This window comes from Acromyrmex echinatior, chromosome 6, assembly GCF_024713525.1.
Source record: "Acromyrmex echinatior isolate Ae372 chromosome 6, ASM2471352v2, whole genome shotgun sequence".
Classification (NCBI taxonomy): Eukaryota; Metazoa; Arthropoda; class Insecta; order Hymenoptera; family Formicidae; genus Acromyrmex; species Acromyrmex echinatior.
This window is the reverse complement of record NC_141857.1, coordinates 4,273,831-4,289,790: the sequence shown is the minus strand read 5'-3', so window position 1 is coordinate 4,289,790 and position 15,960 is coordinate 4,273,831. Positions and strand designations below refer to the sequence as shown.

Below are 15,960 nucleotides of genomic sequence, written 5' to 3'. Positions count from 1 at the left end.
CTTGCGAAGATAGAGCCATCTCTATGACAACATGACCGATAACCCTCGTGTGCTTTTACACGCCACATGGATACTCACATGTTAGCGGTATCTCAAGGATATCGAACCAGTTCTATAACCGTTACGTCTGGAAAATGTTGCACTCACTTTCGTGCGAAACAGAAACTTTCTCAGGAACGTAATACCGATGACGTGTAATTAATGAATCGCAATTAGCCCGGGAATAATATCATTACTGCACACGATGAATTAGAATGCCCTGCACAGGGGCAAACATTTTATTACTATTTTATGTAACGATATGAAATTTTAACAATTTCAATCTCTGTTAGAAATTAAAATCTGCATCACTATATTCATTATTAAATTCTTCATTTATAATCTTTAATTTTATTCCCGAAATGAAATGCTACGTATTAAATATTCTTTCGTTATACGTTAAAATATAATCGTTCGATTATATTTTATATCGCGTTTTAATTCGCATTTCACCGACGGTGTTCCTTTTATACGGTACGATATTTTCGGCAATGTAACGCGATGAATTTGCGAAACGAGAAGAATAACGTATTAAAATACCTTTTACCGGACGACGAGCTTCGCGCAGGGAGCGTCATAACCCGAAACGCGTAAAGAACGATACGAGCAATGGTGGAACATAGCGAGCGACAAGATTTATAAGGCTCTCGTCGGACGCGCCATAAAGCTTGAGAATTCTATTTATTTCGCGTACGCGGGGCCAAATGTGGGCCGGACGCGCGATGAGATAAATTTACGGTCCTTTTTAGGCATCAAATCTGGCTGGTCGGCGAAGTTTGGCTTGCAGCCAGGCGAGAGGCCTCGGTCATTGCGAGAGCGAGATACACCAACACGCGAACGCGGCATTATGAGGATATTTAATTTGTGCTTCGCGCCGTTATATTTCACTCGGCGTTGATGGAATGGCTTGTTCTCTCTCACGATTCCCCGTTTCTGTGCGGGCTAGACGTGATTTACCGTGATCTCTATCAAGCCGGCTTCAAAATACGCGTTGATTCCCTTTTTTTTCTATCTACATCCCTTTCTCTCCCCTCTCTTCTCTCATCTCCTGTCTATTACCTTCTTTTGGATCTCTCTGGACAATTCTATTTTCATCTCCACGTGTCTGCGTTCTGTGTTATACGTCGCGATTCATTTTTCATTCGTCAGCGAAAGGATTAGCATCGTACGTCATCGCAAATGGAGGAGATCAATTTACGTTCGTTTATAATTTAGAATATTTTTTTTATACGGTTCAGAAATTTTTACACTTTGATAGATTACGGAGAAAAATGACGTATTACATTTTTTCGTCGTTGTATCTGTAGTTGGACAAAGGTAGACCTAGCTTTCAGCGAGTGTCCCGTGAAATTGCAGGGCTTTTCAGCAGCGTGGTAATTAACGTTTCCGACAGGATGATGTTGAAAATCCGCGATGTTAAGAATTCCACTACGAATGTGAATGTTTAACGACGAGCGGACGGTTGCGTTTACCTCCGCGATTATCCGTGATAATAATTAACGACGCGTATTTTAATAAATCGTTATTATTGTTATTGCGAATACAGTCGCGATAATCAAGGGAAATCATTACGAAATGTACTCTGGTTATATAATAATAAAAGCGCGTGTAATAACGACGAAAATAACAAAATAGGACACGAAACGCGCGCGGATCGCACATATAAATATCCATTATTTTCGTTCAAATTAACCCATATCCGAAGATGTGAACAAGTGATACTATCTTTTTGCATCTCACAAAATTTATTTTGATAAAATAAATACTTCAAATAATAATAAATAATTTTTAACGTGAAAATTTCTTTTATTTTATAGTTATATTTTTCTTAACATAGTAAATAATATTTGACAAGTAAATATTACTTGAAAAAATGTAAATTATATTATTTAAATAGAAAATCTTAAAGCGCAGGTATTCTCAATGAATAGAAATGTACGTGTACGATCCCTCTGAGCTTTGACAATAGTATATACATTTTTTTTATTTCTTTCAAATGTATTTTAAAATAATTTCAAGATATAATTAATTTATAGCTTATACAAACGAATGAATATATATTTAACCCGCAATTAAATTACAATTGACTATTCTCAGTAAACTTATATTTCGACTGAACGGCCTATAATGAGGCCTATTTTTAACGACACGTGACGATATATACGTGTAACGTAGCCGTTTATAGACGACTAAAAAATACGTAAAATAGACGGTGCGGCTATTCGATTGCATTCGGAGAGAATGGCGTGTCGCGGATTTAAAGCGCGCCGTATTAAAATTTCACGGCACCAACGTGTCGGGGACGACTACTAATTTCACAACGGTGCAGAGCGGGCGGCGCGGGATTCATTAGTACCAGTAATTTCATTCCGTACTGTAATCCGCGCCTGATTCACCCCGCGCGTCCGTACGTTTGTGCTATGCGCGCGCCATTATTCTGTTACATAGCTTTGTAAAGATCTCTGCGTCATTCCCACGGGTAAGCGGGGAGAGATATATGTGTGTATGTACACGGCGGGGTCGCCCCTCCCTAAACAAGCGCCTCTTATTTTCTGCTCTTGTGCAAGATTATTATTCCGCGGCGATGCAGTGCACAAGCACACGCACGCGTACATACGTACGTTTAAATAGCCATTGTTGTGTATCGTCGAAAGGTCGATCGATCGAGAGACATGCACTTTCATCTTGTAATAATGATGGACCGCGAGCGCCTCTTTATGCGCTATCCTTCATTACGACACGATCGGTTGCTCTTTCTCGATCATATTTTATGTCTCATTGAAACCTTTTCTCTTTCCATCTCGCGAATGTCTGATTTCGTAAAATAACTGATACTTTTTATGCAGAGAAAGACTTTATCGTTTCTGCTACAGATTGATATTTAGATTATCATTTTATTTTATGCTAGATACATTTATAGGAAAAAAAAAATAGTATTAATGACTTTTGCAAAACTATTTAGTTGAGGCATTTTTTAATACTAACTAAATGTTTTGTTTATAAAAAAATTTAACAAAAAAAAATTCAGTTGCTTTTGCAAAATAATTTTTTTATTTTGCAAATAACAAAATATTTGTTTATATCAACTAAACAATTTAGTTTATATACAATTATAATTTGCTCTTTGATTTATATATAATTATAGTTTTGTTTGGTATACTTTAACTAAAAATTTTTGGTCGGTACATTTCAACCAAATTTTTTTTGCTACAGCAAAAACAGAAAAAAACATTTTTCTTAGTGTCCTCCGATCTTTAATCAATTTAAGAATATAACTTTTGCAATTAATTCCGACTTGCAAAATTAACCTACAGTAATCATGATTAATGCGTATGTTTTTATCCGACACATTTATACGTGTGCTTTTATATGTAAATCTACAATATTTGCCATCTTCTAAACGTAAGGCACAATTATGAATAAGCAACGTCATCGCTTTTGAATGGCGACCGTGAAAGTATTTCAGCGCAAAAGAACACGCGAGAATACCGAGGGCGAGACTGATTTAATAAGGATAGCGTGTGTGCATGAGTTACACAGGGAAGGAACAGAACGTGAAAGTCTTGAAAGTTTTGCACGTAACGGTTGTTGTTCGCGGTTGTTTCGCCCGTCAATTAGATACACTTCATCGATCGCGTTAATAAACCTGTTGTCAAGCTTACTTCACTTATATTTAGTTGGACTAATGTTTCGCATGAAAATCGTCAACAATTTAGACAACTGTATGATATTAATCGATCGATTTCAATAGTCATTTATTTTAAGCAGTTTTATATTTTTTTATATTACCTATCAATAACGAAAAGCGAATTAAATAGAGATTAATATCAAGTTTGCTCGGTTCATTATATAAATTATTTGTGTGTGTGTGTGTGTATTTTATATAATTATATTATATAAAAAAAATACATAAAGTAATAATATTAATGATATTTGTTTTATGACAGTGGAGATAATTTGTATTAATGAAAATAAAACTTTAATAAAAATAATTCAAATTATCTCGAAAATATAAAAATATTATCAGAGATGATTAGATATACATAGAAAAACATGCTTAGAATAATAATGTTTAATTGTTAATTTTTAATAAAAATATTCATATTATTTTACATATTTTTATCACATTTTTGTACGTATTTCTATTATATTTCTATTTCATGCATTCATAAAAGAGGCGCTCGAGCGTTTATTTCTTTTGCAAGTGCTAGTGAAAGCGATATAAATCTCTATTTCCGCACCAATATCGAGCAGCGTAACAGCGAAAGGCTTAACAGTTTGTGAAAGGTACAACCGGCGGTGTTTTTGAGGCTTTCGCGTAATGACATGGGTAATCTATGAAAGCAATGCGATGTGGCCACGCGTGAAAAAGTAGGACATCGAATGGATCGAAATATCGATCATCAAAAAGTGATAATGACTGGCGATGGATTCGAAAACGGAAGATACAACCTTTTCAAATGACTCTCATTTTCTCCGCCCTGATCCGTGATTATTCCCGCATCATTTGTTCTTGCTCTCCACAAAAGCAGCTTTGCTTTTAATCCCCGTTGAAACATAAAGCCTTTCGAAATCTCTCGTTTTGTGTATTAATGTTAATGTTGTGCTTTATACATCTTTTATATATCCTATTATATTATTATTATTATTAAAAATATCTACATTATGAAATGAGCATAACTAATATATCATTTGACACATTTAATTTGCTTTCTGTATTAATTAATTCGTGTGCCACTAAAGTTTTTATTAAAATTTATAAATTAGAAAGGACAATTTGTTAATAATTAACATGTAATACTTGGAATTAATAATTTCACAGTTAAAAATAATGAAGTCTGTATTAATGAGTAGAAAAATCTTGCATCCTGTCCAAGATACAATATTTGACTTTTTCGAATTAATAAGAAATATGCGTTTGTATACTAATTTTTCAAAAATTGGAAGCGATACCTAGTATTCAAAGTGCCAATAATGGCAGTGGTAAAAAAAAAGGTCGAAAGGAAGGGAGGAGACACCATGTCGATCGCAAAAGGGAGACGCGACGTGCAGGAAGAGCAAAAAAGTAGAGACCGTCCACGTAAAAGTTTTACGAGCCGTCGCGGCATCGCCTCGTTGCATCTATTCGCGCTTTATTCGACTGTATACGCTATTTCAGAGCGAAGCTTACGTCCCGCGTGTAAATTAACTTCCAAATCGTAAAAGGAGCCGCGCACAACAATGACTTTGCCGCTTCTTCTAAAGGAATCCTCCTCTCTTATCCCGCTCCCTGTTTCTTTTAATGACGCCACTCTCCTCCGGAAGTATGATCTCCTGGGACCGATGTTTATAGGCTGGTAGCCTTTTTTGGACGTATACGACAGATAAAATTTCTCGCCTAACGAATTTGCTGAGATCGCCGTTACGGCGAATTACGCAGTTCAGTGTTTTTTTTTTATTATTGGTGAATGGCTGAGAGAAATCGAGAGAAAGAGAGTCGAAATTGTGAAAACTAATTATTCTTACCTCCTCTAAATTCTTTTTTTTCTACACATTGGAAAATTTCTGTTAAATTTAATATACATATTTCACGTGTCCCAAACGGTCTACTCAAATTTATGTGCTAACTTAACACAAAATGAATATGTCAGAAGATAAAGGATATTATTTGAGAAGATAAACGCGCAAAAAGATAACACTGACTCAGTTTGTAAACAAACTGTGGAAATAAATGTTTTTTTCAGTAAAATTAATATTTATGACATGTTAAATTAACACATTTTTTATTCATTCATCTTAGAATTTATGATTTAAAAAACATTATTTATGTTATTTAAATTGTGTTACTTTGACATTAAAGAAATGTTGAATAGCAATTTAATCTTAACTATTTAAGTAACATAATTACATTATGTTAAATTAACACTTTGTGTTGAATATTAAAAAAATTCAACACAAAATAACAAGGATTTGAGTAAACCGTTTCCGATACAGATACGAATTATTTTTTTTTTACTGTATATGTTATAAAGGTAATATGAATTACGTTTTAAGTGTTTGTGATAAGAAAGCAAACTGTATCCTCGATAAGAAACATATACACAAATGGTATAATCAAATTTACATTATATTTCGAAACTTAAGTTAATTAAAATCTTATTCAGGAATATTTTGAAATATTACACATGGAAAGAATGATTTTGCTGAAATATCTCTATATAGATATCGAGACAAATTTTGTTGGACTATCAAAATAATTATATAGCATGTTTAAACTGATTACTAGAATGCCAAAATGTTTCGCAGTATTGCTTAAATTTTCTACATAATTATTTTGATAGTCCAACACAAAATTATTTTCAGATCTGTATTTATACCTAAATTTTTAAATATTTTAGTAAAATCGTTTTTTATATATAGATGTCTTTTCTTGCACACGTGAAAAAATAATCCCTGAAGAATAGATTGTTGTCTATAAATAGGAATGGGGATTGTTCCGTATTTTTTTCTATGCAGTATTCTCGTGAATTTCGTGCGATGCTAAACAAATCGGCTACCGGGTATAAATTTCAGTTGCCTTCACGTGTGTTTTGTCTGTGGCTACGCAGCACGGGGGACACGCGGTAGAGCGATTGTTATTAATTCTGTCTCCTGGGTACCACTAATATTCATTTGGCCGGTGGATAGGGACGTACCAAGAGCCGCCGATACCACTCGAGTCCCCGGAAAACGGAGTATCTACAGCGGGCGAATAACTCAATATCGACGTTGGTTGATACCGTAGGGACGAGACCCGCGACCGCTTCCGTGCGTATTTCCTCTATTTTTGTTCTGTCTCTCTCATTCTCACTTTTCGAACGTAACGGCGAATATAGCGTTAGCGCGGATTTAAATTCAGTCCATTGACTCCGGATTTTCTCGCGGCGACTATTACTGCTCGAAGTCGAAAACTGTGGCCACTTTTATCGAATTTTCGCGAACTTACGAAATAGCGGTTTTCATTTTGTATTTTTGTATTATTCTAAATTAGATGAAAAGTATCCACATGTCCATGCGCGCGTATTATTTAATTTTCATTCGTGTACACGATTTTCATCTACGTTATTTAAATGTATTTTCGAAATTTACAATTTTGCAAAATTTGGAAAATCTGTTTGAACGCACATTGGATCAATTGTATTCGTTATCTTGTTTAGGACGATTGTCTCTTCAGTTGTAATTGACAATCGATATTTCCGGCATGTACGCCCAAGTTTAATTTCCTGCCGAGGATGTAGTTTGCTTTCACGCCGCAAACATTGGGAACGCTACTCATGTCGTCTTTGTAACTAACAAGAGAAGTGCGAATATCTCCTTCGCGAACAGCGAACGTAGAATTGTTCCCGCCGCGAAATCTCTCGTAATATGTTACCGGTCTCCGGAATACAAGTTCCGTCAGGATATGCTCTTGGTAAATAATTCCGCACATCGGAAATTTCTGTCGTACCATCCGTCGCGTCCGTATTTTTATTTTCGCATATTCTGTACCGTGCTCTCGAGAGATAATCTCTCTTGAATACGTACCTCGAAGCAAGTACAACGATTTAAAATGACGGGAGGGAAGCAGAAAGAAAGAGGCAGAAAGAGAGAGAGAGAGAGAGAGAGAGAGAGGAGAGAAGAACAGGCTGAGGACTTCGTCCGAATCATCCTACTCGTATTTTTCTTCGTGAAATACGTTCCGCGGCGAAGGATTTACCTGATGCCATCCCTCCCGCAGCGACGTACATAAACCTCGAGAAATTAATCCCTCAGGATAAGACAGTATGACGGAGCGAGTGTAGAGGCAAGATGGAAAGGGTTCTCTTCTCTTCTTTTTCCTTTCTACGCGCGAGAAGCAACCCGATGTGTCTCGCGCTTGGCGAGCAACGATTAACCCAAAAAGTATACGACTCTTGTGCCCTTTACTTTCCGCGATTTTTTTTTTATTCGCCTGTTTCTTCCAGTCTCCGAACTTCCGTCGTTCTTTTATTTCACGTTTTATTTACAGTCTTTCTTATCCATCTTTTACGTATTTGCACCCTTTGATAGAATGAACCATTTCTGAGTACTTTTAAATCTGGCATTTAACACGTGTTATATAAATGCAGAATGGAGATTACAATTATTGAGAGTGCAATATTTTAAGAATGCGTTTTAGAGATTAAGATCGAAAATTTTAATTCAAAAATATCGAAGCCGAAGTAACTTTCAAGTTACAAGTCATTAAATTAATCAATGATGTTGCGTAAAAGTCCTCGCTTTGTACTATATAATTATGCTTACTACACATACTAATTCAGTCATCCGTTACTGAATTTTATTGAAGCTTAAATGATATTGTGATTTTTAATTTATTTTATAAACGTGTAACTAACTCTGAGATGACTTACATATTTTTTTTATTCCGTGACGAAATAATCGTTAGACATATAAAGTCGAATTGTTAATAAATATGAATAGCACAAGATTAGGTATAAAATTGATGTGTCAAAAATGAATACAATTAATAATCATTAACACATTTTATTAAATGAATTATTGAATGAAAATTGTTACGTCAATTTTTTTATTTTTGCTTATTTTTTATTTGAACAATTTCTTATTGGGTATTTTACAATTTCTTATTCTTTTCTTTTTCTATATGAATTCCAAGTTGTTGAATCCTAATCTTAGTATCTATTTATATATTTTATAAGGCAATTATGATATGAAGTATTTATATTTCTTATTCTTTTATAATCTAGCTAATTATATATTGTTAATTTGAGATACATGTCCATATTATTCAATATATTCGATTTTCATTACTCCATTGCCTTTTAAATTTAAAATAATTTATTACTCACCGACACGATGCGCAGCAGCGGAGTTGTAAATACATTGCACTGGCTATATTGAGCTATAAAATAAAGATAAATTTGAATTATAGCAACACTTAAAATAATTGGTATTTAAAAAAATAATTGTCATACGCGTAAATAATTATTAGCGATTGATTACGTGCTATAATTATGCATAAAAAATAATTATAATACAAAATTAAAATCATAAAAAATAATAAACTTATATATCTTATGGTTGTTCCGCTGATACATGATATCTTCCTCTCTGCCTATTCTCAGATTCCTTCATTTTTCATTATTTCTTGGTGGCACATACTTAACACATGTATTCACGAAAACACATCTAATTGCGATCGCATGCACGTTGATTATAACGAGATTTGAGATAGATTATTCGGAAAGAGATAATTAAAAAATATTAGCACAATACGTTTGAAAAAGTATAAATTCCGTAAAATATGTATCATTGTTAAACATTTGATAATATATCATTATTTAAATTATTCATGATTTGCTTATTATTTTTGTAATCTGAAGGTAGTGAACAAATTATATTTCGGTGAAAAATTTAAAGTGTAATATGAAATGCATTTTCCAAGATTTAGAAATACCATGGTATTATCATCCGAAATATGAAACGTGATTTTTAATGTTTTATTGTTTACCATTTCGATATCAAGTAAGAGATTCGTGCAAAATATTTGATTTTATGGACGATCGTTGAATTTGACTTGATAGAATTAGGAGAAAATAATCATGCAAACGAATAATCAATCATTAATTATAAAATAATTGTTAGTTATATATTAAGAGAACGGTAATGCTTTCTTTCACTATTTGTCTCGAATGATAATAACGTTATGATTTCGCCGGCTTGTTTGTCGGCTCGAGTTTCGAATGTAAACAAAATGTCCTTGAAATATAATGACTCATCGTGCGTCGCCGAATCAATCGTTACGAAATATTTAAAATATTACAAATTGCGGATATTAATTGCGTTAAATTAATCGTATGGGCAAATAATAATTATATGTTCGTAAAAAATAAGCGCGTTTCGGCAATATCTTGCAGTACTTTTCGTGAGGCAATGCGACGCGTTAGTTACCTTTCGTCTGAATATGAAACAATAATTTTAAACTTTTGTCATTTATCATTTCGTCATTATAAGAGCATTATGATATTTGCTTGAATAAACGATCATTGATAGAAGGAATGTAAAATCTCGTGAAGGAATAATTAATTTTAAAATAATTGTTAGTCGTATTAAGAAAACTCTTTCTTTTGTCACGACCACGTCTCGTAAGATCATAATTCTACGATCTTGTTGACTTTCCTGCCGGTTCGAGTCTCAAACGCAAATAAAAAAACCTTGAAAGAGTCTTGAAATACAACGATGCGTTACGAAATATTTAAAGTATTACAAGTAAAGTGAATCATGAATAATAATTGCATGCGTAAATAATAATTCCTTATTTGTAAGAGATAATGTTATAAGCGAATTATTTAATATTCTTTTTAAAATGAAATTCGCATTCAGAGAATCGTCAGGAGATGCTTTAAAATTTACAAACTAAGGTTAAAAATGTATTGTACAATAATCCATTTAGCATAAGTTGTAATTTTCTTTAATAATATGATTGCTCCTTATTTTCTTTACAGATTCATACATATAAACTACATTAAAAAATCTTTTAATCTTTTAGCATTCACTATTCCTTTTATCGATATCACGTTTTCTCAAAATTCTTATTCAAATTTCAATATGCAAAAATCAATCAAATATTTTATATTTTTATCACAGTAAAAACTTATTATTAAAGGTTTTACGAATGTACAAGAATTTTTTTCAAATTTTTATGTAGTCCGGAACCATAAAAAATGCTATTTCCCTCCATCGGAGTAATATGATTGAAAATTTCGAAGTTGTGCTAGAAGGTTGAATATAGAATCTTAAATCCAGACTCTTGAATCACATTAAAGAATTGTATTAACAGCTGTAAAACTGTTTTTCGGTTGAATGTAGGCATTGAATATTTCGTAGCGATGACGCGTCCGTTGACATGTGACGTACGATGCGCGCGCATCATGCGCGTACGATACATCATTGTGTAAGGTCACGCCGCGCTATCAATGCTATCATTCGCTCGGTGAGTCTCCTACGAGCATATCGCGGCGTGAGGAGCTTCATGTATTATTCGCCTCATTACCTTTTAAGATGCGATAGCGGCAAGTATTACAAGACGCTAAATGTAATCGCGTTCTTTACGAACGGCGAGTTTATTCTCGCGATTTATATTGTACTTTCTTGCGTGTTAAATATTTTGCGACAGCCGTGAGTTCAGCATCGCTCGATGTTCGTTTCTCGCGACGTACATACAAGCATGCGTATATACGCAGTAATATTTCTTTTATTCGCGTAACGAGATACGAGTGGATTGATAATGGTACAAACTGTTGAGTATATTGCAGCTAATATTCTTCGCGAAAAGTATTACGAAATGTCAAAACGTGTCTTATGTCTTACGAACGTATAATATATATTTTCCCGCATGGCTAACTTTTAACATTCGTGACTTGTAAAGACATATGAAAAAAAAAACGTAAAGCAATAAGACTTGAGCAATAAGCAAGTCGATTGATCACAGTAGAAAAGTGTAAGCAAGTGCTTACGGTATTGCATTTTTTTTACTATGATTAGCCGATTTCGTTTATCTGCTTTATGTTTTTTATACCGCTAGTTTAATACTTTAAATATTTCGTAACGACTAATACAGAGCTCGCCGGTATAGCGTGTTATTGTGTTTTCAAGGTTATTTTGTTTTTGCGTGGCAAGACTCGAGTCGACAGGTAATGGCAGTTACATTAGAGGAACCGCCGAGTGCAGATATAAAAATTTTTGAAAGTTTCTGACGAAATTAATCCAATTTTGCGATTGCTCCTTTAACCCTATATTTTCTGATCGCATAGGTACATTAGAAAAAAACTAAATTTTAATAAATATTTATTGAATAGTTCTAAATATTTATCAAATGTAAATATATATTTATTTGATACAAGAACGATTAATTTGATTTAATTTTTTTGTATTGAATAAATATTTACTTACAGTAAATAAATATATTTAAGATTTAGTGAATTTTTTTCAGTCAGTGTATTTTTATGTACATATTGGATTGGATATTTTTTTGATTGCACATTGTATTCTATATTTCATTTAATCTGACTAATGGTTGTCGCTGGTTTATCGATCAGTTTTCAGATCAGTTGCCATATTATAGGCAGGCAGCTTTGCAATCATAGTATCATTACTTCTTGGGACGCGTTCGCGACAAGTTATAAAAAAAAGCGTTACCATTTCCTTAGTATAATTAACAATTATTTATTTGATTATTCTGTGTTTACGTTCTCTTATCGAAGCAAATGCTTTGCACGAGTTTCTACTTGCCAGAGTCAAAATTATCGTTGATGGTAATGAAATTTTCTTTTATATTTTGCACGATAATATTTATAAATCTTGCAACATATTTTATATCGCTTTAAATTGTTTGCCGATATAAATATAATTGATTTACTATCTCTGGATTACATAAAAGCGGATAATATGAGACTTTCGAGTTTAAGTAATAGCAAGCACCGACAATATTAGATATATGTTTTTATAATATTAGATATATGTTTTTTAAATATGTATATCGTTCAAATAATATTAAATTTATATGATTTTTGATACTCTATCGCATCTTAATCTCGTTAAAATCAGTGCGCGTGCGTGATTGTAATTAGTGCTTTCGCGAGTGAGTGCTGCCATAAAAAAACAATGAGGAATGGAAGAATCTGGAGGAAGTGAAAGTCCGGGGAGGCATCGTGCGCCGGCGGAGCAACCATGAGGGTAAATATTTTATTTTTATGTATTACATCAAGGAATTAATCGCTGATAATTATTTAATGAAATATTAATTATTTTGAGTACTGCTATAATTTGAATTAATTTTTGTTTTATAGTTTAACGTAGTTCGACACCGTTATTAACTCCGCTGTTGCACATCGTATCGGTGAGTGAGACAAGTTATTTTAATTTAAGACGTATAATTGATTTACGAAAATTTTAATATATAAGATAAAGGTGCTTGTATCAAATTAAAAATAGAAAAATATCCATAAATGTATTAGTTTCAGATGTATCGACTGAGATTAAGATATCTAATTTTGAAATATATTATTGTTCATTGATTGATTTTCATATAAGAATACAAAAATATTAGCAAAACTCATAGAAAATAAAGAATTTCTCTTTCTGGGATTTTTGCACGTAATAAAATATAGTATATTCCAATTAATTTAAACGCGTTAATTGTATTTATTTTTATAACATTCATTTTTATCTTAATCATAGCTCATTCATATTTATTAATAATTTGACTTCGTATTTACTTGGAACAAAATAAAACAGGATGACGTTCAATAAATATTTCGTCAGGGAAAATATTTTATGTAGCTTATTGCGTGTGTATGTGTATGTGTGCGCAGAGAATATACTTGTAAATTATTTACACATCAGTAATTAAAAACATTTGATATTGAAATATGATTTCTTACGTATTAGTAGTTTTTAATATCTTGATATAATATATTTTTTCGATTTATGCTTCAAGATATTGGATTAAAATCGGACGAAATTGTTATAATAATCGTAAACTTTTCCCTCTCATTTAGAGCATTAAATATGGAACGTAAAATGTCTCGGTTAGATTTCTAAATTCATGAAAAATATATTACTGTTAAAAAGTACTGCTGAAGACATTACTAATTCGATCGGGCGGGTGGTATACATTATAGATTTCCTGTCTTTTCATATGTACAGTGTAGAGAGCCCCTATCGTTTTGAGAAATTGTCATCCTTGTGTTTCCTCTTTTCGTTTCCTCCGGCAATGAGAGGAAGCAATGTCAGCAACTCTATCCAACCCATCAGCCATTGAGACCGTTTGAGTTCAACTGCACTGTACCTCCACCCTTCCTCATCCATTCCCTCGTCGATTCTTCTTCCCGCTATCGATAGATATATGTATCTGCGGTCCACGCCATCTCCGATACAACCATCCCCATTTCGAAGGATACGCTGCGACTATCGATGGTACTCGCGTATTTTTCGACCGACCAATAACATCCGGCTTTACTTCTTCGCCGCCGTTATTCCGAAGTACTCGAAAGTACATTGTTACGGACAGGCGTTATTTCCGCGCTTGCTTACGTCGTTCCCGATCCGCAATTCTCTTTCCCGCTTTTCTTATATGCCGCAATGTGCGGGATTTGTGGGAGTTTTACTTACCTCTTGTGCGAGAGAGAATATACGTAAGTACGTGTGTACGTGTCGCAGGGGAGTATTTGGAGTGAACGTTCTTGGCGCGCAATCTACGATAGGCTGTGCGAAAATTGCGGGCGAGAATTGCAAAGAGAATGTGATGGCAAACAGGGGGAGGGAAGAAGAAACATCGGAAGTCGTATACAAAAATGCGGAAGACGATCGAGATCCGCTTTGTGAGTCACGATTCATTCTGCTGAGTCGCTGGACAGTCCGATCACGTGTTTCGGTCGCGAATAAGAATAAAACGAACGCTTATTTTCACGGTTGGCCAGAGGCATCGTATTTGTATCCACAAAATCTTGTCTGTACGTGCATACGGTAACCTTCGATGAGCTCGAGAGATATCCCATAGGAAAAAACGCTCGACTGCTTCTTTCCACGGTTTTCACTAGTTACAGTGTTGGAAGAAGCGGGAAAAAGATTTGCCGTTTTTCGACGAGCGCGAACTATTTTTTCCTATTCCTACAAGCTACGTCTCTTTAGCGCGATTTATCGACCGAAATCTTGTTTCTGAATAACAAGCCTCTTCCGGTAATAATTGCCATTTACTGATAGGATTTATTAAGATAAGATGTTCTTCAATGATGATAATCATTGCATCTTATTAATATCATTTATTTAGTTAGCCATCTACAATCTGGATTTTTTAATGCAAGAAAAATTTTACTCTAAAATGTCTAAGAAACAAAGGAAGCTCTTGTTTTTTTGAAAGCTTAGAACCATAAAACTTGGGCTGGATAAAAAAGATCCAGATTACAGAGAGTAGAATATATGATTGTAGAGGATTAAAGAATTAATGTCACTCAATTTTAAGACGATTCAGGTTTGTCACAAAACTGGAAATCAGGGAAAAATCAGGGAATTTTTTGGAAAATTAAAATTTTTAGGTTTAAAGAAGTTTGATATGCGTACATTACATTTACGCTGTTTTGGAATACCTACTATCAACTGAAAAATTAATTGCAAGCGGTTAATAATATCAATAATAATTTACATTGCTATGTTAACTTCCTTAACAAAATATTGAACGATTTTCAAATCAGGACGAAAATACAAAAAATTTTAAAAAATTATTGAAGTCACGGAAAATCATGAAATTAATTAAATCATTTGGTCTGGAAATTAGCTATGAAAAAAGCTATGAAATTTTAGGACAAGGAATTTATAGCAATTCAGCGATTATAAGATTTATCATCTATAAAAATATTTTAATGTATAATATATAATCAATTATTATAATTAAAGCCTGCAAATCTTTCTTCTCGTAATTGTGTAGCTTACAATCTCGCTATAACTCGTCCGTGTTAGACTATATCTTCAGGTGTATACCGTGTTCGTGTACACCGTTTCGAAGTTCTTTGTACGTAGAGTCTCGTGTCCGCGAGGGCAACAGCGAGAATCTAAAGGGAATAATGAATCCACGTAGCAACGTTGGTTCGTTCGTGTGCACCGAAGGTCTTTTGCTGCCATTGGACGCGGAAGGGAGAAAAGGGAGCCCAGAGAGAAGAAGCCTTAAGCTTTTCCCAGCAGCGAGGAAACTTCGATAATCCTCGTCGTTTACGCTCACGTAGGTGCACGGCTCGCAGGCGTCCCTTTCCTCCCTTTTCCCTTTCCTCCTCCTGTTCTTCGTCGTCGTCGTCGTCGTCGTCGTCGTTGTCGGCGTCGTCGTCGTCGGCGTCGTAATTGGGGAACAGGGCAGTGCCAGGTCGATAACGGAGC

The 15,960-nt window shown here is 34.0% G+C and overlaps 1 protein-coding gene across 4 annotated transcripts in view; it reads left to right on the top strand.

Annotated features, from left to right (window-relative positions):
- Window positions 1–15,960, top strand: part of LOC105153914 (Transcriptional-regulating factor 1) — a 432,031-nt gene that overhangs the window by 10,970 nt on the left and 405,101 nt on the right. The window contains exons 1-2 of one of the 4 annotated variants that reach the window (XM_011069055.2): window positions 9,672–12,768; window positions 12,882–12,931. The gene's annotated coding sequence lies outside the window, so the exon portion shown is untranslated. Of the gene's footprint in view, window positions 1–9,671; window positions 12,769–12,881; window positions 12,932–15,960 lie in introns of those variants that run through there. The other 3 variants (XM_011069054.2, XM_087407002.1, XM_087407003.1) reach the window with 3 other exon arrangements.